The sequence below is a fragment of the Centroberyx affinis genome, unplaced genomic scaffold (genome assembly GCF_046629955.1).
Source record: "Centroberyx affinis isolate AG114_WGS23_722 - 3 ecotype Tasmania unplaced genomic scaffold, CSIRO-AGI_Caff_v1 ptg002785l_1, whole genome shotgun sequence".
In the NCBI taxonomy this organism is placed as follows: Eukaryota; Metazoa; Chordata; class Actinopteri; order Beryciformes; family Berycidae; genus Centroberyx; species Centroberyx affinis.
Window position 1 is genome coordinate 55,001 of NW_027280937.1, and position 23,625 is coordinate 78,625.

The following is a 23,625-nucleotide window of genomic DNA, read 5'->3' on the forward strand; positions in this document are numbered from 1 at the left end:
TCTTCTGTAAAGTCACGGCCCAAACAAAGCGGTTTAATGACAACACCTGTATGATTTTGCGTTTGGCTCAATCCCAGCATCATTTTTTGTTTGAATTTTGAATGAAATACCACTAGTGAATTTCACACACTGGATGCCAGTCTCTCCCAAATGTATCAAAAAAAACAACTTGCAGAGACACAATGCATGCTGTTTGCCTTAACCTTCATTTTGCCAAAAGTGTATGAGTGGAAATACAATAACAATGTACCGGTATTGTATTTTCTTTTACATGTTTGTCTCCACTTTGGCACTTACTCTACCTGGATTTTCTCTCCAGAAGAGCCTGGTTGTGAACAAGGTAACTGCTGAGTTACCGCTTTCAGGTGCACCCTACTGAATAACACCTCCCACCCATGTTATTACTGTGTAACATACACAAACAGGGGGATGGACAGATAAAATCAGCCGTAGGAAATTACACACACAGGTTTTTTTTTTTTTTGTTCCTTTTCATTCCATCCCACTGACTCGTGAGGCCTCTATATTTGTTTCCCGTTTTTTTTTTTTTTTTATAATTACGCCTGTGTTTGCCTAGTCGACGGCTACCAGCCTCGCAGAAAGCAATTACCATCAGCCCTTCAAAAGATCTATTTACAGCTTTTTTTCTTCCGCTGTTTTTGAATAAGCCCGAGTCGCATGCTAAGATATTATTATTACACTAAGATATTACCGCAGAGAGATTTTAGAGGCGGGCGATGAGTTTCACACAGGGAGAATAATGCAGAGTGACAGACAAGGGAGAAATCCACCTTTATATAAAACACATTAAGGGAAAAAGAGGACGAGGGTGACACTTAGTTAACATTGCATGTCCTTAGTTAATACTTAGAAATTAATGAGGGACTGGCATTACAATGCAGCACAATCAAAGCTGAATCTATCCCTTTCATTATATATCACTAAGCTATATTTTGATATGCCAGACCTTGTTCTCATGTCAAAGGAGCTTATATGCACGATGCAAACCGATTCTTTTAATTGTGTCATTCTGCATCCCCCGACGAAAGCAGACCAAAACAGAATGGCTCAGTTAAGAGTTTAGAGCGAACAGGTTCATCTTAAGGCAAAAGAAGGGAAAAAGAATGATGTGTCTGAAAAGCTCCCAGAACAGAGCAGGAGATCTTTCTCACCATATTCCCAGAGTGTAGATTCACAGAAATCCTTTCCGGCCAATCAGCACCTACTGTATGTTTTTGACCATTTCCTTCACTCCCATTGATCCATGGACTTGATACACGTTGAAGAACGTTTCTTTGGATCGTGGATGAGGCCGGGACTGATGCCGTTCAGCTCGGAGTGTCATGTCCAGAGAACTGAAGGGATCTGGAATTTTCGGGCCAAAAAGTTCTGTGAATCTGCACTCGATTGCTCTTCCTCAACGACCAGGATGGTGTGTCTCAGTAAACTGAAATTGAATTGCGAGAACTGAATTTGGATTACGAGAACTGAATTTGAATTGTGAGTGAATACAGTTCAATACAGTTTCAGAGTAAATGAATTCAATTTCATGATATTACATTCAGTTTCAAGTTTATTGGAATTCAGTTTCAAACTAATAAATTCAATTTCATGCTATTCAGATTCAGTTTTTCAATGCAATTATTCAAGTTAAACAATGCAAATTCAAATTATGTGATTCAAATTCAGTTTTTTAATGCAATTATTCAAGTTGAGCAATTCAAATTCAAATATAAATAATTCAATTTCAGTTTCTAGTGACACATACTTCTGCCCATACAGAAACGTTCCCATCTAAAACGGCTCGAGTGGGACATCTCCGTTCTTTGAGTAACAGTAAGATGGGACGTCTTTGCGGGAAGGAGGGCTCTTTCTTTATCCCGTTGTGTCGCCCTTCTGAATTCACACGCGGAAACAAAACAATACTGAAAGAAAGGGTGGTTTAAGCGGTAAACCGGGCTGTCCCTTTTGAACTAAAATAGTCTCTCTTTTTCCACGTTCAGATGCACAATCGAATACAGACGCTAAAAATGGTAACGTTCTGAGCGCTAAATTGGGACGCGCTTCAAAATCGGCAAATTGGGACGTCCCCGCCGATCGGAGGAACGGCACGTCCTCATATATTATGTTAAGATAAAACACATTTTGAGGCAAATGCATGATGTTGTAAGCAGTAAATTGGGAGCAAATTGGCACGTCCTCCCCGCTTTACTGTAATTGCGTGCTCGGCATTGTCGGGGGGGCGGCGCGGGGTGACAGGCAGATGGGCGAGGGCTGACACATGTTTTTTTTTTTTTTTTTGGAGGAGTTTAAAATTCAAGCGCTCCTCATGTGTGAATGCGAGACACCTGGGGTAATCAACTGGGCGTGTGCGTGTGTGTGTGTGTGTGTGTGTGTGTGTGTGTGTGTGTGGGGTGTGAGTGGCGTGCGATGCTGTATTTACCCATAAGCCTCTCTGTCCCTGCCGCTCTTATTGTCAGGGTCTGTCTCGCTCTCTCTGTTTCTCTCTCTCTCTCTCTCTCCCCCCCTCTCTTTCTTTCCAGTGTCAGGTACGATGTCATGTTTGCCGACTGATTAAGAATCGTCCCGTTTGGAATAAACACAGATCCATTTCCACAGAAAGAGGGTTTAAAAATATCGGAGGCAAGGTGTTTATTTCTGTTTGAGCTCCTGGCACGGCTGATTTCAGTGCTATTAAAAATTCATTCATCGGTAACACCCTCTCCTCTCTCTCTCTCTCTCTCTTACTCTCTCGCTCATTTTCTCAATGGCGTCTCCATGTGCCTTTGTGTCAGTTCGGGTGAGTTTATTTAATTGGCGTTGAGGTGCGACTCGGTGTCTCTGTCTCTCTTTGTTCGGTCTGTCTCTCCTCCTTCGTTCTCCCCCTCTGCGTCTCCATCCCTCTCTCTCTCTCTCTCTCTCTCTCTCTCTCTCTGTCTCTCTTCGGAAAATCTGGCATGGCATCAAGACAGGGGGGCGCCTGCTGTGTTTCTGACACACTCTTCCTCTTCTTAAATCAAAACCAACTGAGGCGAAGTCAGGTTATTACCTTAGTTGTGTGTTTTTCTCTCTCTCTCTCTCTCTCTCTCTCCCCCCCTCTCGCCCATTCTTCCATTTTTGTTGCTCAAGGTCTATGAAATTCTATGCGAGGAAAAAGAAACAGAGGGCAGCCGCTCGGTCAGTCGGCCGGCTGTGAGTTGGATTTGCAAGGGGATTGCTGCATAAATAAATCAGAAAAATAAATTCTGAAGTGTGAGAGGAACTGTGAGAGGGTTTTTGAGTGTGAATATGTGTGTGTGTGTGTGTGTGTGTGTGTATGTTTGCGTACGCTTACCTCTCAGACTCTATTCAAACTTCAAGCTCCATGCTGCTCACATACACACACACACACACATATGAGCAAGTCCATGTGAGGTGATGTTGTTGACTGCCTGGTTTGTTGTGGTCAAATGTTTGTGATTTTGTGCCGTCTTTCATCTGGGGGAGCGAAATAAGCATCGACCGCAAAGCCGGGCTGTGATCAGAGAGAGAGAGAGAGAGAGACATGCAAACGGCTGAAACGGGCGAGAGATGGATGGATGGAGAGGAGAGGGGAGGGGAGAGGGGACGGAGGGAGACGTGGAAGGGCAGGGAGCGAGGGGGAAGGTAAGACGAGAAATGTCCGATAAGCAAAGCCGAAACAGCTTCAAATAACTTCTCCAAAACGAGAGAGGGGGAGAGAAGGATGATGAAAGAGGCAAAGATGGCAAACAGGACATGACCTCCGGCGAAAGGTGAGAGAGCTGGATGGAGGGATGGAAAGAGAGAGATGGGATAGATGGATGGACGGGGACGGATGACTGAAGACGGGTCAGAAAGACAGAGGAGCGCGCCGAAGCAAGGACAGCCAGTCGCACCGAAACAACCTCCACTAATGACGGATGATGAAGACGGAGGAACGGATGTATCATTGATGGATGGACAGGGAGCGGGTTATGAAGGATGAACGAATGGCTGGAGGATACGGGAAGGAGGGGAAGAGGTGGTAAACAAGTCCGAATAACCTTCTCAGAAGAGGGCCAGAGGATGGGCTGGATGGATGGGTTGGGAGGGTGGATAGTTAGGCAAGAGATAAAAGGACGTGAGTGAAAAGGCCTCAATAACCTTGAGGGATGGAGAGATGGAGGGAAAAGTGAAAGGGTGGGGGGGGGGGGGTAAGTAAACAGTCCTCGGACACCTCTGGAGAGAAGAGAGAGCAGGAGTGAATTAAAAGGACGAAAGCGGGTTTTTTCGGGGCAAGATAAAGGAGGGAGAGTGAAGAATGGGAGAGGTATGCGGCGGGACTGAAAGGAAGGAAGGAAATGGACCTTCAAGATGTAAGCACACAGTAAATGAATGGGACAGTTGTTGTATGAAATCTTTGAAAATTTGTTTGCGCGAATTGAGATGTTGCATGGTCCCTCACACGCTGAATGCAATCCTTGACCCAAGCGTGAGCCAAAAAATCGACTCCTATTCACGAGCTCTGGTAGAACCTCAAAGACGTCAATCCTTGAAAGAAATGACTCTTTGGAAATTTAATTTGAGATTTGTCGTCCGACAGCATTGATGCGGTACAATCTTTTCACTGAGGCGAAAGGCAAATTCCTCCATCTTGTAAGAAAAAGCTGTGTACTCTTTGTGTGATTGTTCCGCCAAAAGAGTTACGAGTTGCTTTCTCAAAATAAACCCCAAGCAAGAATGATTTGCGTCTGCGGGAGGGTTAGTTTTTTTAAGTGTTTAAGTGTCTTTGCAAGTGTGTGTGTGTGTGTGTCAGTGCTTTTGTCTGTCCGCCTGTCTGTGTGTGTCACCATGCGGCCCATGTGATAGGGTCCAACTGACACTTTTGTGTGTCTTAGCCCTGCCAGGGACAGCACCGCAACGCTATCACAAGACTAGCAGTCTACACAGAAGCCCTAAAACTGAACACACTCAGTGACCGCTTGTCCACAGCAAGGCCAATAAAGCAAGCATTTTAAAGGCATACTGAGTAGGGTTTTGCCGGTTGTGGCTTGTAAACACAATTTTTCAAAGCTGACCCCTACTCCGTAGCTCAATAAGACGCGAAGTGTACGCCCCATGAACGAGGTTTCCAGAACCGTACGAAACGCAAAGTAGGCCTACAGCGAGGCCAAACGCCAAGCAGACAAGGCTCGTTCCAAAACTAGAGTGAATCCGGGGTTGGCTTTCACTCGTTGGAGAGTATTGAAGGAGAGGATGGGGCTAGCTAGCTACTGTAGGTATTAGCTTTTCTACTACAATGAAGTTGCGCTAACAACGGTAGCTAGCTGCCAGCTCATGACACACAAGCTGGCTCTGACCAGGGGCCGGATTCACCAATGTGTTCTTAAGATAGATCTTACAAAATGACATAAGAGGAAATTTTAGGAAGTTCTTAAGAAGGCTCTTAAGTGCAATTCCTCAATATTTTCTTAGTAACAGTCTAATTTCTTACGAATTTCTTTAATTTTCCTACTTAAGAACTTCTCAAAATAGGGCCTGAATTAATTCTGGTTAATAAACTTTAGGCTTACTGCCATTGAGGCTAGGAGACAAGGCTAGGAGGCTAGGAGACAAGGCTAGGAGGCAACCCAAAGTGCTTCCATCTACAAAACAACTGGGGAAAAACCTATTTAGAGCAACTAGAGCAAAGATTTAAATATTGGTTGCTGTTGGTAACTGTAAAATTTGCTAGCTTATTTTCAACAGACATGAGACAGAGGCCCTACACCAAATAAAGCTTTACAATACATGTTAATCTTAATGTTAGGTGAAAACAGGTGAAGGACTGTCTTAAAGTTAAGAAAAAAATCAAGAACAAATTGGAGAACTTTCATTTCAAGAATACCATTTATTCCTAAGTTTTTTCTTAAGAAGAAACATAAGAAGAAAGTTAAGAAAATATATAAGAACAGTTTTTAAGAATATCATTTTTTCCTTTCTTTTTTTTTCCTTAAGACTAAAGTTAAGAAAAAAGTGGCACTTGAGAAGATTTTTTTTCTTTAGAAGGTTTTGTGAATCCAGCCCCAGCACTCCAGTTACTCTGTATTAGAGTTCAGGACCGCAACCGTAGCCAACGTGGCTTTTAGATATAAAACCATTCAGCAGTGGTTTTGGTTGCAGGCGGACACACCTACTGCCAAAAGGTTGACGCCCAGAAGCGTCCTGAACCTTCAGAAATAAGAAAATCCAGGCAGAAGGCAGCAGGCTCTCCGCAGACACACAACCAATGGGCCATAAGTAATGATTGAGTAGGATCATTTTTGGATGAGTTCATGCTATTTCAAGGGGGAAATCCTGCAGTATGCCTGTTAAGTTGGCCCTGGCCAACTTAAAATGTTAAACACCAGATTCAAATGTCTTTATTTGAAACCATAGCCCAACAGAAAAAAGCATCTCTCTCAACACTCCCAAACAACAAATGTGTTTTTAGGATGAATTCAGTGGAAATATTCCTGGAGTTCACTTTGGCTAGCACTGTTTGGCCTTGTTTGATCCTGCTGTGAAAACCAGGCTCATGAATAAGCACAGGCTAGTGCTGTGTCCAGTGCTGTGTCGTGTAAATTGGGCTAATGAGCAAGCTCTGCTAGCCCTGTTTAGATCTGTATAGGCAAATTGGCTAATGTGTAAGCCCTGGCTGACCCTGTGTGACCCTGTAGTGGAAACCGAGCCAGGGCTACCAAGCCTAGCAGGCATAGTAATTGGTGCTAACTCTTGCTTATTGTGAGAATGAGACTATAAACATAAACATAATGATACAGAAAAGTTTTTTTTTTAGCTATTTAGGTCCGAGGGTATGTGGTTTTTCAAATTGCATGGGATTGCTCTGTGCACATATCACATGGTCATGTATGGTGTTATGCTGATGAAATGCTGTTCAATGGAATGCCCAGATTCCTCTCTCTTTCTTGCTCTGGCTATCCTTTATTGATGTTACAGTACAGTTCCTATCTAAAGGCATTTTCCATAGCATACATGCTTCAAAATCTGATTTCAGGCTGGAATTCATGAATGAATTGAATTAATCGCTCTCCCAAACAGCGTCCATTCCCTAGCGGTGCGGACGGAAAAAAAGGGTCCTGCTGTATTCGTTCCAGCGGCCCATCCTCTCTCACCTGTGCAAATTACTGTGTGTAAACAGACTCGACCACACTTCATGTGGTTAGACCACTTCCCTAGCCGGGACGGGCTGTGCTGGGGCGAAATAGGCCATTTCCTGAGCACCGAGGGAGAGATATGCCCAACTGTGAGCTACTGTAATTCTTTCCAGGCGGTGGGTGGATTTCACCTGGTTGGGAATGTGCAGTACTCAACAGGAGACACCTTCAGTAATGTAGAGTCACTTAAATGTATGCTGTCATTGATTTTTTGACTTTTTAAAAGATGCAAATTGTTTAAGAGATTGATCAGTTTCAGTGTCCCATTTGGCTATATCTCTATATATCACCTCTTCATAACTAAATAACTCCCATATTCTAAAGTGCATTCATACATTCATACACTAAGTACACAAATTCAAGTAATGCTATGTCAAATACTTCAGAATTTGTGAAATTATGAACATTTTTTTCAGTAGTAGAACAATTTTTTTTTTTACTTGTTAGTGCCTTCCAGATCGGGCAAGTGATGATAAGAGTGGATTTTCTTCCATGAAACAGGGGATGTAGTATTTATGAGATGTATGCACATAATTTAATTTGGTAATCCTTGTATGAAAACTAGACCCTTAAAGTCATGTAATTACAGACATTTCACACTCATCTTAAAGTGATATTTCACTTTATTGCCTTTCGTGTGTGTACCTGCTCTGGGGAGCCATAATCAGCGCCAGTTATTTTTGTTTTTACATATGTAATTTAAAAATCATACGTCTTCCAAATGTGCAAGTTCTCCTGCTATTAAAGGAGAGTGTAGAAAAGATGAGCCCAAATGGAAGAGTGGTAAACTTTAAGGATTTTTTTGGTGTATGAATTGACAGAATTCAATATTGTTGAATGTTGCAAGAGAAAAGTATTTCTCATCTCTTAGTGCTAAGAAATACCATAACACTAGAATTGTATTTAGTACCATTGATTGAGTTGTTTATACTGTAGAGATCAGAACTCTCCTGAAGAGTGTGAAAAGTTTCTGATTTTATGAACTATGAAAATTGAAAACATAAGAAATCAGATTACACCATCTGATCATAATTCTTTTGAGCAGATTCCAGCAGAAACACAAAAGTGTTTCTTGAATCATGAACAGCTCATTGCTCACTGGCGTTTTTCCATTGCAATTCATGTGTGCACTTGTCCAGCTTAATCTGGAAAACAATCTGGTTTCTGTGGAAAACAACTTTACTTAAAATAATAAAAAAAAAACAAAAAAAACAGAGTAGATAGAGTGGATATTTTCTTTAGGTTCTACTTAACTGCTTGTCTTTGACACTGTTGATCAGAACATCAGAACATGATCACAACAGTGACTCTTAGTTGGTTTCTATATCATATCGAGTTCAGTACTTTTAACATAAAACAAAAATCATACCCCTCCCTTGATAACCCCCAACAAAGAATGGACAAGTGCATAAAGTGCATGAAAAACTTGAAAACTAGAACTTAAAAACAGAAATTTGACAGTGAAAAATATGAATTATTTCGCTCAAAAAGGCAGCTCTCCATCACCTTTTCAAATCATTTTACGTCCTTGTAATTATTGATATTGCAAGCCGGGGGAAAATCCTGAATGCTGATGATGACAGCTGAGGTTGGAGGTTGACGGCTCCTGAACTCCTGTGTGCTAAACCAGTGAAAAAATATTCATCAAACAAGCCAAGAATGCAAGCATACTGTAGGGAGCTTTGAAAAATATATGCTCGAGCCTTTTGATAATAATGTACAGTAGTAAGTAATAACAAATTAATTATTCACAAATAATCAAGTATTCACCACGCATTTAAATATTTATAGGCAGTATCAACATTTAAAGTAGTAAAGTATATGAGTTAGTGAAATCATAAATACGTAATGAACTGTGCGAATATATGCTGAAGCATGTGTTAGTGCTTTCCACGGATCATTTGTGAATCCTATAAAGTTTTTAACTGGTTTATATAACTAGTCTGACAAGGTCATTTAAAGCACTGCTCCACTTTCCATGCCTGACCTTGCGGGTGTGTGTGTGTGTGTGTGTGTGTGTGTGTGTGTGTATGTGATAAAGAAGCATTCCAGTTAGAGTGGAGGCATGCCCTGGCTAATCCAGAGGCCAGAATACATAGACGGTTTAGTTTCCATGACCTCAACTCCATGCTGTTTTAACACACGTACACACACACACACACACACACACAATATCGTTCTTTCTCTCTCCCTTCTTTTTGCCCTTCTCTTCTCCCTCTTTCTACTGCTCCCATCTCCCTCTCTCTCTCTCCCTCTCCCTCTCTCTCTGCTTCCGCCCCACTCAAAGTTTAAACATTTTGTCAATTACCATTTAGTGCATTGTTAACCCACAGAGGAAACGCGTGGTGTGCTGTGTAATGCCATAGGAGTTCTGTCATCTTTAGGAACAATTAGAGCAATTAGCTCAACATTTAAATGGTTTACTGAGAGGAGCACCTTGGCTCATAACAGTCCAATGAAGTGGCAACCGACCAATTAATCTCATTCTAATTGCTTAGTGGGCACAGTCAATCAGTCCTACTCTCTCTCTCTCTCTCTCTCTCTGTCTCTCTGTCTCATGTCTCTCCCTGTCTCTCTATCAGCTTGTCTTTGTATGTGTGTGTCTGGATCTCTCTCTCTCTCTCTCTCTCTCTCCCTGCCTCCTTTCCTCCCTTCAGCACACATTCCATACTAAATGGCCTGACTCACCACCTGTCAATCAAATCTTGATAACCCCCCCCTCGTCCCCCCCCTCGAGAGATGGAGGTGCATTCCGACGCCTTGACATCACAGCCATGCATGCTGTGAGTCAGCGGTTTTGACCTCTAACGTTTCACTGAGAAAAAACGCCGTTGACTAGAAAAATCACTTTCACAGGACGGGACGGAGAGAGTGATATGAAGAAGGAAAGATAGAGAAGAAGTAGAAAAGGAAGAGGGGTAGAGACTGTCCGGAATTTTTTTTTTTTATTGCTCTGATTCCTTGGGATTCATGTAATGGGACAGAAAGGGTAGAGATAGAGAGACAGAGAAGAAAGACAGACATCATGGTAAAGGACATGTCATTTGGCGATTTGGGATTAATACAAAGAGAGAAGACAAAAGTGGACAAAGCTTTCATGCAGTTGAGCAAAATTTGTTATGGGCAATGAACAATACAAGCACATACAAGCATCTTGTATCTAAGTAGGGTCAACAGTGTAAAAGTTGGTCTATTCTGCTGCAAAGATCCACCATCAAAAGCTGACTTTCTCTTCTTTCTGTTCTGCCTCATGTTCATTTTAATGTTAAATGCATGTTGCAGTGTAGATCGTTTCATAAACTTTGGCTCACTGTCCCAATACATATGCTAAGGACTGGTGATAGATGGCTGGACCATTGCTCCAAAGCCTTGAGCCTGTCTTTGAAGTAGTGATTCCTGCCATGTACAGTAGTGGTTCTCAACGTGGGGTCCGGGGACCACCAGGGGTCCTTGAGGGCATCCCAGGGGGTCCCCAGCAAATTGATGAATCGTTAAACTTCATTATTTCATTTACAAGGACAATTATAGAATGTAGGAGACTGACTATTTTGATCATAGTTTCACTGTTATCTCTCTCCCTACAATACAGATAGTCATGGAGTTCTGGACAAAATCATATCTAACAATAAAAATATTCTTAGATTTGGGTCCGAGGGACAAAATCGCATCAAATGGGGGTCCGTGGCCCTAATGTAGACTAAATTAGGGGTCCTTGATATGAAAAAGGTTGAGAACCACTATAGTATGTTTCAGGTATCCGTTCTATCCACAGCTTTCTGTTGCTGCTGGCAATAAAGGCTTAGTCACGCTATACAGCATGAATTCATCCAGTTGGTATATATCAACATGGCATATTCATGATGCCTTTTGAAACAAGTTATTACTAACCTTGCAGGAATACGATCAGGCCACACCTCCATGTACTGCAAAGACAAGCCCATGCAGTGTGTGAATCATTTTAGATCCCAGGAACTGTCTCTCAGGAGTGTGGAAATGTTTCTGGAAACAGCAGATAGACATAAGAAATTCATAAACAAATTATTTTAGGTGGGGTGACAGCTCCTACAGGTGGGCTGGCCCAGGGGAACACTGGTGTGTGTGCTTCTTCTCTAATTGGGACCAGTATAAAAGCCATTAAGAGAAAGTGGGATTCAATAGTAATTTCTTTTATTGCAGACAATATCTAAAAAAGTGCTGAAGCTGCACATTTTATCCTCAGTTCCTTACAGATTTTCAGCACTGACTGATGTCTCTGCCATTTGACAGAATGTAACCATACAGTTAGCGTATATCAACATTGACACCTTAAAATTAGTCATTCCGAACATTCTTCAATGAGCCACGTCCAAGGGCGTGTGTGTGTGTATATGGTTGAGTGTGTGTGTGTGTGTCTTTCAAGAACACACTTAGATCAGCAAAAGTGTGATTTATTGCATTCTTAGCTATCCTACTACAGATGAAAAAATGACGGTTACTGGTCAAATAAGGTAAGATTATGCTCTAATTTGCATAAAAAAGGAATGTGGTGTCACAACCTGGATGCCATGTGGAATGCTTCTATGTATGTAACCATATAGTTGTTCTAAACTAGTATATCAATGTGTTTTTGACAGCTTTTACCACATGTCTCATGCCCTCAAGGCATTGCTGAATACATACAGTGTATTCATCACAGGAATTCAGATATATATCTTGTTCCACATTGTCATCTTTGTGATGAAACAATGTGTTGTGCAACACATTTGAGTTGCAAGGTTTTTCACATGACCTCAGGTACATATGCAACCACGCAATTAGCAGCAACACGGTCGTGACACCGTGTATTTCAAGTTCCATGACCTTAAACCACTCCTGGCAGATTAGACATACTGCAAGTGACTCCACCTTAGTATACTCCCGAGTCTTGTGTTGGCCCACTGCCATTTTAAGACACATTATGTCTCTATAACGGCATTTACCTGTGCAGTATATCAGTCATAGTTATATATCATTATCTGGGTGAGCTCATTGGAAAAGTGTTGCTCTCCCCTCTCAATATCATACTGCTGATGTGCCTCCGAACAAGGCACTTGACCCCCAAAATGCTCCAATACTGCCCCCCCACCCTCAATCCTGTTAAAGAAACTCCCATAAAATTGTAGTTAAAAGTATTACTGAATACCTTGCATTCACTCGGTATCATAACTCCCATCTGCAGCCATTTTGTGTCCCTATGAGCATTCGGTTTCTCAGTTCAAATGGGGATGCAAACAGGGCAGGAAGCTACAAGCTGTGCAGGTACATCACGAAGTCATCAAGAGATGCTTTCACTGTGTTTCCAGCCAACTACATTTGTAGAATATTCATAAGTTCAAACTTCATAAAGACAAACTTGTAATGACTGGAAGAACCTATTCTACTCTAGTTTGAAAAATTCTATTTACCCCCTACTTCTGCAAATGTCACTAAGTTTCAAAAATGGACAGAGACATCAGGAGTACATGTTTGTATTGTTCTTCTCTGTTGTTTGCTTTTTAAATTGTCCCTTGGCTGACAGTACTAGGCAAGATAAGAGAGACAGTATGACACACATTGTGGGTCATCGCTTGGGTTATGATGTGAAATATTGTTCGAAAATATTGTTTTCCCTCGGCGGTGTTTAATTGTCCCTTGGCCGATCTCGCTCGATCCCTTTTTCATTACTGGCATTCTGGTTCCCACCACTAATTAGGAATGGGATTTAACTGCCGTCGACTGTAGTGCGGGATCAGAACACACCCAGCCATTATGAAAAGCCCAGGGACCCATAATGTGGTGCGGGCCAGGCCACTAAAACCAATGGGGTGGAGGGGAAGGAGAGAGAAAAAGGAGGGCAAGTAACGGTTTCTCTCGGCCGCTCTTTGAATTGTCTGCCTGTCCCCTCTCTCGCCTTTTGGCCTTTTTTTTTTCGTGAGAGTTTTCTCGCTCCCATTCTGTTTGTTTCTTCTCCTTCACTTCATCTCTTTTTCTCGTCTCTCTTTTTTCCTTGTCTCTCCCAGTCTTTAACTCCGTCTCCTCATCTCCCTATCTCTTTCTGTCTCCATCCTCTCTCTCTCTCTCTCTCCCCCCGATGTCTCTCGCTCTTTCACTCCCTCCCACACTCTCTTGCCACAATATGAACTTCTGACAGGAGCTGAGATCTTTGTTTTATTGCCAGTGTTGCTGTGAATGCCCTCATAAATCTAATGCCATAATGCCTTTGAAACGCCTTCTAGGCCTTGCAATCACACACACACACACACACACACACACACACACGCACGCACACCAGCTCTGTCTTTCCCACTTTCTCACTTTCTCGCACTTTCTGTCTTTCACACACACACACACACACACACACACAGATGTGATGTGAGAGAACCAGGGCTTTGAGGTTGTTTGTGCTCGCATAAGACACAGCAGCCCCAGTGTTTGTTTGCAATTTCCACTGGCGCGGGTCCACTCCGCCAAAACCTCATGGGAATTTGTGGATCAGCATCTTCTCAAAAAGCTCCTGGGCGTCAAAAAAGCGTAGAAGGCTGGAGCGGGCGCGCGGGGGGGGGGGGGGGGGGTGCAATGAGTGCAATGAGGTTGTTATTATTATGCGGTTCTTTTTCTGCCGTATTGTTCTGCGCGCCATGGTTTATAGTGGAGGGGAGCGGGAGAGAAAGGGGAGCGGGAGAAAGTGATGACATAGTTTAGGAGGCGGTCTGGGACCCGAAAGCAGGGCAGACTCCCATTTGCAGCACAAGCGGTATGGATGTGTTAGATTATGGTCTGTGTGACGGCATTTAGTCTCTTCTGATTCCCACGCTGGCTTCCATGAATTCCCTTTCGTTCTTATGGTATTGAGTAAGGCAGAAATGTAAAAAAAAAAAAAAAAAAAAAAATCTTGATGGCATTAGTAGTAAGTAGGGCTGTTGTTTCACTTGCCATGCTCAATTGTGCAATGACAGCATCTCATAATTTACACTTTATCAACCCAAATAATAATCAAGGGAGAGCTACAATCATATCTTAACTGCTTTTCAGTCATCTTCAAACATGCCATGATATTGAGTGGGTTTGAATGCACTTTAATATTCCAGTATTAAGAGTTAAATGTCACCGTATGTGATTTACACTAGCTGCATATTCCATATATTACAGCAGAAGATAGAGTACAATAGCTGGGTTATGCCAATATTTAATGTCAAGTTTATTTATATAGCCCTTTATCACAAGTATGTCTCAAAGGGCTTTACATAGCATCATACATACATCACTACTGTATATATCATGCTACATCATATATACATACTACATTATATACATAGTAAACTACATCATATTCATACTACATATACATTGAGGTATCGAGGTAATGTGTTTGCTGTTGGGTGTAATTTCAGTTTCCATGATAATATTTGAAATATTGTCTATGGGGATATTTGTGTTCGGGATATGGAGCGGTGTAAACACCTTGTTTGGCCTTAATTGGGACATGAGCTAGTATAATTTCCAATTATTCATATAGCACTTTTCAAAACAGCGTTAGAATTTGCTTTACACATAATGAGAAAAAAAAAGAAATGAAAGCCAAGAAGGTAAACAATCAAAATGCCAGGGTTACAGTAGAATTAAACCAACAATTACAATGAGTAGAAAATCAGCCTGTCTATAAAGATCACATAGTAAAGAACCAGTCACTTCTGGCTCATAATGGGTTAAAAGAGCTGAGATGAGCCTGAAAGATGACCGCTAAAATCCTTAAAATCATTTCTAAAACAGACAACCAGGCTAACAGAAGGCGTCATATAGTCAGTCAGTCTTCATCAATAACCTGGCAGCAGAATCTGCACAATCTGGATAGAATACCATATGCATGTGAGCGCATTGTCATTGTTTTTCAGGTCTGGCAGGCGGAGATCACCTGGCCCAAACAGGACTGTCAGGGTGAGTCCGCATCACATTCTCTCTCTTGTCTGTTTCTGTACAATACCTGTCTCTGTCTCTGCCTCTCTCTCCCTCTCTCTCATTTTCTTTTCTGTGAATGTCTGTCTCCCCCTCCCTCTCTCCCGCCGCTCCTACAGCTGATTAGATGAATAATTTACAGCCTGTAAATCCTCAGCAGCTGCTTGCTGTTTGCTGCTTTGCCCTCCTTGTTCCTCTCCCTCTCTCTCCTTTCTCGCCCGGGCTGACATGGGAGGGTTTTTTTTTTTTTCTCACACCGTGTCACCTCTCCTTCCCTCTCTCTCTCTCTCTCTCTCTCTCTCTCTTTCTCTGTCTCTCTCTGTATATCTGGGGTTAAGAGGGGAGGAAGAGCTCAGTGAACTCTCTCTCTCACTCTGTTTCTCTCTCTGTTTCTCTCTCTCTCTCTCTCTCACTCTCTCTCTCTCTCTCTCTCTCCCTCTGTCTAATTACACAGCTCTCATTTCCAGCCCTGTGTCTTCCCATGGGGTTGTATGTCCTTATGTAAGGACTCTGGCTAAATGGCATTTTTTTGTAATGATGGGAATTTTTAACTCGCAAGTCCGCCGCTTGTTTGTTTGTGCGTGTGTGTGTGTGTGTGTGTGTGTGTGTGTGTGTGTTTTTCCCTGGTACACACAGTGACTATGGTTTCGGAGACTTACAATCAAGACACTTATGTGGACTCACAACTCACTGTGATTACAGCTCTTCAGCCGTTGTGTTTCATGTACCAAACCTTAAGCTCCTGGGAAGCTCTTTCTGACTTTCGGGCTCGGGCGCACAATGCTTTCAAAAGGATCGCAAACTGTGCCGTCGAATTAGTTTTTATTTCTTTTGTCCCTTCAAATCAAGTCCCTAGGTTGGACTCGGAGCATTTTTTTTTTTTTTTTTTTTTCCTTCAAACGCACGCAAAGTAATTTCATATTGAAAGGAAAGAAAATGGTTCCACACTAGAAAATCTGTCATGTAAAATAAAGAAGAAAAAAAAAATCTGCATGTGGCTAATTCGAAGGAAAAAAAGAGACAACGAAAGGGAAACATTACCTTTGGCACTGTTAAATAATTTCCTTTTCCCTATTCAGTTGCCATTGTTGGAAGCCGGTGCCGATCTGTCCAATATTACTGCTAATCTAACTTCAAAGGGTTGCAGTTGTGTTAAAGCACTTTTTAATTGTGATAAGGAATATGCTTTCATGGTTAAAACCCTTCTCCCCTGTTCGTCTGGACAGAGCCCATAAATATTGAGGCTTTTTTTTTTTTTTTTTTTTTCATTGGCAATTAAAATTAGAATTGGTCACATTTTTCACTGTCAGCCATTTCCTTTGCGCACAAAGACATGTGCGGGCCACACACACACACACATACGGACACACACACTGCCACACGCACGCACACACACAGTATATGTGCCAAAGCTAATAACACTGAACACAGCCTCTGATATGACGTATTTTGGACGTTTAAACCTCTACAAGGCTAAAAATATGAATGGGCTTTGGTAGTCTGGTAGGGCTGATGATTCACCGGCCAGGCTTCCCTGTTGTTCCTCTGACACATGTAAGGCAGGCTTCCTCAAAGTTGTCCAGGGACGACACAATGAAATGATCCTTGTGTGAATCACTTAAACTCTAGTGGTTTTGACACTGAACATGCTGAAGGCATTGACGTGTAGACAGTGTTTTGAGGCAGCGGAGCAGAAAAACGTCATTCTAACTGGGACAAAATCAATTTGGATAACAGAGTGCAGTACAAGGAGCAAAAGTGGTATATGTCATAAAGTTATGAAAATGATCTGTTGGAACTAGGGATGCCACGATATGCTTATCAAGATACAATACGCAATATGGGGTTCATGATTCGATACAACCACGATACGATGTAATAAATGAAAGTTTAATGACGACAAAGTCTGACTGTGCAGAATTCTGTTTATTTCCGACAAACAACAATTTAATAATGTCATTACAAAGTGTAAATAATATAATTTCGATGGAGAGCTTGTGAAATTGTGATGGTCAAGCGTCTCATTTGTGATTACTACAGCATAATAAAATGGAGCTAATATCATGATTCATTTTTCTGCCCCGTGATATATCGTCACATTTTTGTATCGCGATATATCGAATTTCAATATATCGTCCCATCCCTAGTTCTTATGATCTTAGAGCTACAGTGAGAGCCATTTTTCAGGATCCTAAATGTTTCCAGACTGAAAATATTTAGTATCTTTGGATCAAAAGAATTTCCTGCAACATTTCACATAGCAGGCTTTATACTACTGTCAGTGTATTAGCTGTAAATCACTCTTTATGAGAGCGTAAACTAAACGCTGACGCTAAAATAACAGAGGGAAGTAAGGACCCAGCAGTTGTTGGATGAGACAGTTGGATGAGTCTTCTCTGACCTCATCCAAAGTCTGTTTTCCCTGGCAGGCCCACAGGCTGCACTGGCTGCATTTACACTCTCACAAAATGCATCTAAGTGACACTCAGTGGGAATCACTCCTGGAGTCTGGAGGATGAATTGTTAATGCCGATGCAAGCAGCTCTAAACAAGTAGCTTTCCTGCTCTACGACCTCTCTCTCCCCAGCATGCCTTCAGACTTGCAGTCATTTAACGGCATGAGACCCGGGTCACTTCCTCATTAAAGGAATAGTTCACCCAAAAATGAAAATCCTGTCATCATCTACTCCCCCTCATGCCAGTTGAAACACAGGTGAAGTTTGTCCATATAACACACAGGGATTCGGTCCATATAACACAAGTCAGTGGGGACCAGTTCTTCAGAGTTCCAAAAAGACCTACAGTATATTTACACCATAATTTAGTGCAAATCTTAACTACAGCTGATTGATTTGCAACAAATAATGGTGTATAGGTCTTTCTATTCACAGTGTGATTGTTTGGCTGTTTTTGTTTTGGAACTCTAAAGCAGTGTTTCCCAACCCAGTCCTCAAGGACCCCTTTTCCTGCAAGTATTGGTTCCAGCTCTACTCTTGCACACCTGATCCAGTTAAGGTCTTAATGCTGATTGGTAGAGACAGATCTACCTGAACAGAGCAGCATGAAAGTGTGTAGGCCCCAGTGGGATCAGGTGTGCAAGAGTAAAGATGGAATAAAAACTTGCAGGACAGGGGGTCCTTGAGGACTGGGTTGGGAACCACTGCTCTAAAGAACAGGTCCCCATTGACTTCAGTTGTTTTGGAGAAGGCTGCTACCAAGTTGTGCTGGCAGCCTCCCTGTGTGTTATATGGACTAACAAATTTCACCTGTGTTTCATTTGGCATGAGGGTGAGTAGATGATGACAGAATTTTCATTTTTGGGTGAACTATTCCTTTAAGATCATTCAATTTAGCTCACGTTGACTTTTCCTTTCCTGCCATTCATGTAGCCATTACCGCATTTCTCAGGTCGTGGCTGGCTTTGGTGCGAGGCTAAAAGCTTGACAGTAGAACTTAAGACCCATATTCCTCATGTAGAAACTGCTCTGGGGAACAAAACCAGCTGGAGTGACACTGCGGGGCGGACTGGCGGGTCTTACACTCCGCTCCGGTGCCTCTCACCTCACCGCGGCACACCTTCAGTCACTCAGGATTTTTAGAAGATACTGGAAGAGCTTAAAATTGTGACACCGCTCGCCATTTGCTTCCGGGTTTTTTGGGGGGGGGAATGAACTTAGCTTTTTGTGACGCTAGAGGAAGAGTTCGGCACCGCTCACCTCGGCTCACCGCAGCATGCCTTCACACTGCAGTCAGTCTGGATGTTGGATATTGGCTGACAGAGCTGGGCTTGGCTCTCTCTCCCCTTGTTTAGCAGCCTCAGCCAAACGTATGCATGTATGTCTGTGTCTGTGTGTTTCTGTGTCTGCAAGTTGCATGTATGTCTGCATGTGTGTGCATGACTCTAGTTTGCGTGTCTATATATATACCGGTGCTGCGGTGAGCGGGGGGGGGGGGGGCTGTGAACCCGTGCTGGAGTGTTTTTTCGTTGTGCAAGCGTGGCCTCATTACCCAGGTGTTTACCCCCAACCACAGGAAACGCTTGTCAGTGACGTCTGTCTGCCGGCAAACACCGCCTCGGGGAAAGAAGGACAGGGGAGGGAGAGAGAGAGAGAGGGAGAGAGAGGGAGAGAGAGAGAGAGAGAGAGAGAGAGAGAGAGAGAGAGAGAGAGAGGAGGATATACGGAAGGAAGCATAGGAGTCGACTTGTCAATTTTTGCGGAGTGGCTCGTGAGAGAAAGAGTGAGAGAAACAGAAGACGAGGGAGGGAAGGAGGGAAGACGGAAGAGAGGGGAGGGAAATCTATCTATCTATCTATCTATCTATCTATCTATCTATCTATCTCTCTATCTTATGTGCATGTGAAGGTACATATTCATGTTGGTTCATTTCTGTGTACGGGTGTGTTTCTCTTTCTAACAGCGTGTGTGTGTGTGTGTGTGTGTGTGTGTGTGTGTGTGTGTGGTTGTGCCAGTCAAGCCCTCTCTGGCAGGTCATCGGGTTCCTCCACTCCTTCACCACCGGAGGGGGGAGGGAGGGAGAGAGGGAATGGGAGGAGAGGAGACATACAAGCTGTTGACAGGGATTTATGAGCTGATAGTGTCAGACGGCAAGCACAACAACAGTCTCCCTGTCTCTGCCTGTCTGCTCCCAGAGAGAGAGAGAGAGGGAGAGGGAGAGAGAGAGAGAGAGAGACGGAGAGAGAATGACAGAGGGAACGGGAGGTGGGGGGGGGGGGGTGATCGACAGAGAGTGAGGCAGCAAAAATAAGTCGAGGCCCGGAAGAGAGAGAGAGAGAGAGAGTGGCAGGTAGGAGGGAGACGGAGGCAGCGAGTGTGAGAGAGGGAAGAGAGAGAGAGAGAGAGAAAGAGAGAGGGAGGAGAGGGAGGAGAGGCAGGAAGGGGTGTAAAATTATCGGGTTATGTCTCTTTTTGCTTACTTTTCTCTCCCTTCTCCTCCTCTCCTCTCCTCTCCTCTTCTCCTCTCTCCTCCTCTCCTCCTCTCCTCCCCTCTCTCTTGATTGTTTTCTTCACTGGTTGACTGGTTTGTTTTGTTTAGAGTCATGTGAGTAGAGTAGCTTTCACTATAAACCAAAGGCTGTTGTTGGCCTCACATGACCATACAGACGGTGACAGGGCCTGTATTGACCGACTACCACACAGACACATATTGTATTGTTTTTACAGGGAGTTGTGTGACATTAGCATTTCCGGAAATTACCCCGATTGTATATTTAACCCATCTGATCAGTCAAGGGTTTTTACAATGAACTGTGAACCATTGTTGGTTTCAAATGACTATAGGTACAGAGACTCTATTGATAAATTACCACACACTAGACAATTGTTCAGTGTGTGTGTGTGTGTGTGTGTGTGTGTGTGTGTGTGTGTGTGTGTGTGTGTGTGGGTGTGTGTGCTTGTGTATGTAAGTGAGAACCTGCATGCAAGCCTATGTGCCTGCATGCATGAATGTGCACATGCTGTCAACATACATACAAGTCTTCTGCGTGTGTATACTCTCTGTTTACGTGTGTGTGTGTGTGTGTGTGTGTGTGTGTGTGTGTGTGTGTGTGTGTTTGAGCGTGCCTTACAGTGTTATTTCAGATTTGTCACGGTGACTCACAACTGGAATGTTCACTTTGTCAGATGACACACACTGATACAGTCACCCAGTCTGAGTGTCTGACATGTCACAGACAAACAGTCTGGTGCAGGGTGATATGATGTCTAATTGCTATTCTAAGCAGAATCTATAATGTATCAAACTGTATTTTAAGATAATGTGGTTAGACATGATAGTTTTGCCAACACCTGTGTCCTGTTTTACCAGCCCATTTGGCCTTGGCTAGTCATTTTCAGATGAGGCTAGTGTAAAATTGTCCTCACTAGGCAAAACTTGAATAAGAACTAATGGAGAGAGTTTGCAGATTGCAGTTTTTTATCTCTTTATGCCAGTTAGTTATTGATAATTTGCATGTATCTAATGGTAAACATGACTGAGATCATAACAGGCTGCTAAACATGCATAATATTATAGATGTTCATATTGGCTCCACTTATGGCTCTCATATTCAGTAAATGGTTTGAATTGGAATCTACATAACTGTGTAACCCACTAGTGTGTCTTTCTCAGCACTACCTCTCCATCTGTATCTAATCTTTACTCCTTTACAGACGTTCAGTCTTCCTGACAAGACACTGGCGTTCCACTTTGAACGTTATTGCGTAATCGTGTCTAAAATACCATACCCCCTTAAACATTATGACTGGCATAATAACAGTGATCCAGATGTGAAGTCTGCCAGACTGACAAGTCGGGAGACAGACAGCCTGACAAGGCAAAGCACAGATTACCCACTGGGGATAATATGGCCTGCTAGTCATTTATACCGTATGTCAGTTCCTGTTTAATGATATAGTATTAAATAGTGGTGATTTATGAGGCCCTTTCTGTTTTGCATAGAGACGTGCAGTCTGCAAGTTGCCCACTGTGTTGTTTCATGGTATAGGCCGGACGCTGCCACCCACCGAAAAGTCTTTCTCTTGATATCAGAACTTCTATCGACAGCTTGTGACTCCCTCCTAGTAAGCGTTTTCTTCAAGGCAAATGGGACTCAAAATGGTGCAAGGAAAAGTAGCTCCGTTTGCTAAATATCCACCATTCAGTATGTGTCAAGAAGTGTCGGACAAATATGTACAAAAGTCCCCATCTGCTCCCAGGGACTCCCATCTGTGAAGGTTTTGTTGTTGTTAAATATCACTTAAAACCTGTCTCTTTGTACTGTGGAGACATAACAGCAGAGAGAGTGAAAGCTACAGTAAAAAAAAGTGTTACACATTCTCATGCTGACTGCTAGTGAAAGCTAAGGCGCGCACCATGTAGCTGAGATGTTACGCAATAAAAGGTGACAAACAACCCTCAGCCCTTCCGCCATTCTCCACTGTAGGCTATCTAACAAGTGAGCTAGAGCTTTTTAGGCACTCGGGGGAGGAGGGGGGAGGGGGGGGGGGTATGCATTGTTTGGAGTGGCATAGAGCAACATTAAACATACACTTGCTCCCATGTCCTAACCCAGTGCCATCTAGTGTCTCATTGGGGCTAATCCTGTCCATGCATCATCACAGACTCCACCAGCACTAATGAACACACAGAGAAAAAAATTCCATGAATCTCTAATATGCCATTGGGTATTTTATATGTGATGAATGCCAAAATTGACTGAGCTAAGTGTGCTGGTCCTGGTTGTGTAGATGTAGACATATTACATTTTCTGTGACATATGTTTTTGGAATAGTTTATAGTGTTGATTGTGTTTGTGTTTGCACGCGTGCGCGTTTGTTTATGTGTGTTCTGTGTGTGTTTGTGTGCACTGCAGATCTGCAAAGGAAAAGCTGGATGAGGAGGAAGCAGGAAGCGCGAGATGAAGAAGAGGACGAGAGCAGCTGGATGACAGGAAAGGAGGAGGAGGAGAGGATGGAGAGACCAACAGAGAAGGGGAGGCAGGGAGGGAGGGAGGGAGGGATGGGAAACATGCATGATTATTTTTTACAAGTAGGGTAAAATTCTGTATTTTTGTAGTATTTAAAGTAATTTATGTTTGTTGGGCACTTATTTATATGAAAAACCATCTAATGTAATTGAAGTATTATAATTATAGTAAAAAGTATTTGGTGGCTTGGGAGCCGAAATTTAAACTGTTGTGTGAGCATTAGTTGTTTGCACTTTCTTCTCACATAGACTTACACCTGTTCCAAAAAAGTTTATGAATTGATATGATTTTGTTCATACTGTATGGTATAGTTTATAAATGCTGTTGGATGAAAATGTTATATGTCAAACAAATGCAAGCGTGGAAAATGTTCTGTGATGGCTACAATTTCTTATTTATTTTATTGCACAGAAACACTGGCGCTTTACTAATGCCATCTGAGCGCATGGTAGATTTCACACAGCATACATGTTCCTGTTCAGCTTCACTGCTACATGAGAAAAAATGCCGTTTGTGTGCGGTCCACATTTGCTCAGCGATACATGTTCTTATTCACGTTGTCATTTCGGGACCATGCTGCGTTTTCCTAATGCTTTTCATGTGTGTAGATTTGAGCAAAACATATGTTGCGTGGTCAGAACGACGTATGCATGTAATGATTCATATTGTTTAACAGCGGTGCCGGCCCTGGTGTCTTGTGTCTGCTGAAATAACACATTCATGTATGTGCGCTGTATCTATTAACAAGTAATGAACACAATGCGGCCCCATGGGAAGCAAGGCAACATTAAGGACATGTGCTCATACAATATGTAAAGCTCTGCGGAGACATACTGTACATCTAGACTTTTGTGCTCATGTGACAACAATTTATGTACTACGTTTCACTTTTACCATTGCAACATAGAATATTAATGAATGTTGTATTTTTTTGTACAAAATCTAGTTAATATAGTGTTGAATACAGAATTTAAATGGTTACTCTACAGACAGCAGCATAGGCAAGAAGATTAC

At 42.6% G+C, this 23,625-nt stretch overlaps 1 long non-coding RNA gene across 1 annotated transcript in view; it reads left to right on the plus strand.

The window, feature by feature from the left end:
* Positions 1–22,608, plus strand: part of LOC139657934 (uncharacterized) — a 25,200-nt gene extending 2,592 nt beyond the window's left edge. The window contains exons 2-3 of the long non-coding RNA XR_011696186.1: positions 15,065–15,107; positions 22,498–22,608. This is a non-coding gene — a long non-coding RNA (uncharacterized lncRNA). The remainder of the gene's footprint in view (positions 1–15,064; positions 15,108–22,497) is intronic.
* Positions 22,609–23,625: the final 1,017 nt, after the last annotated feature.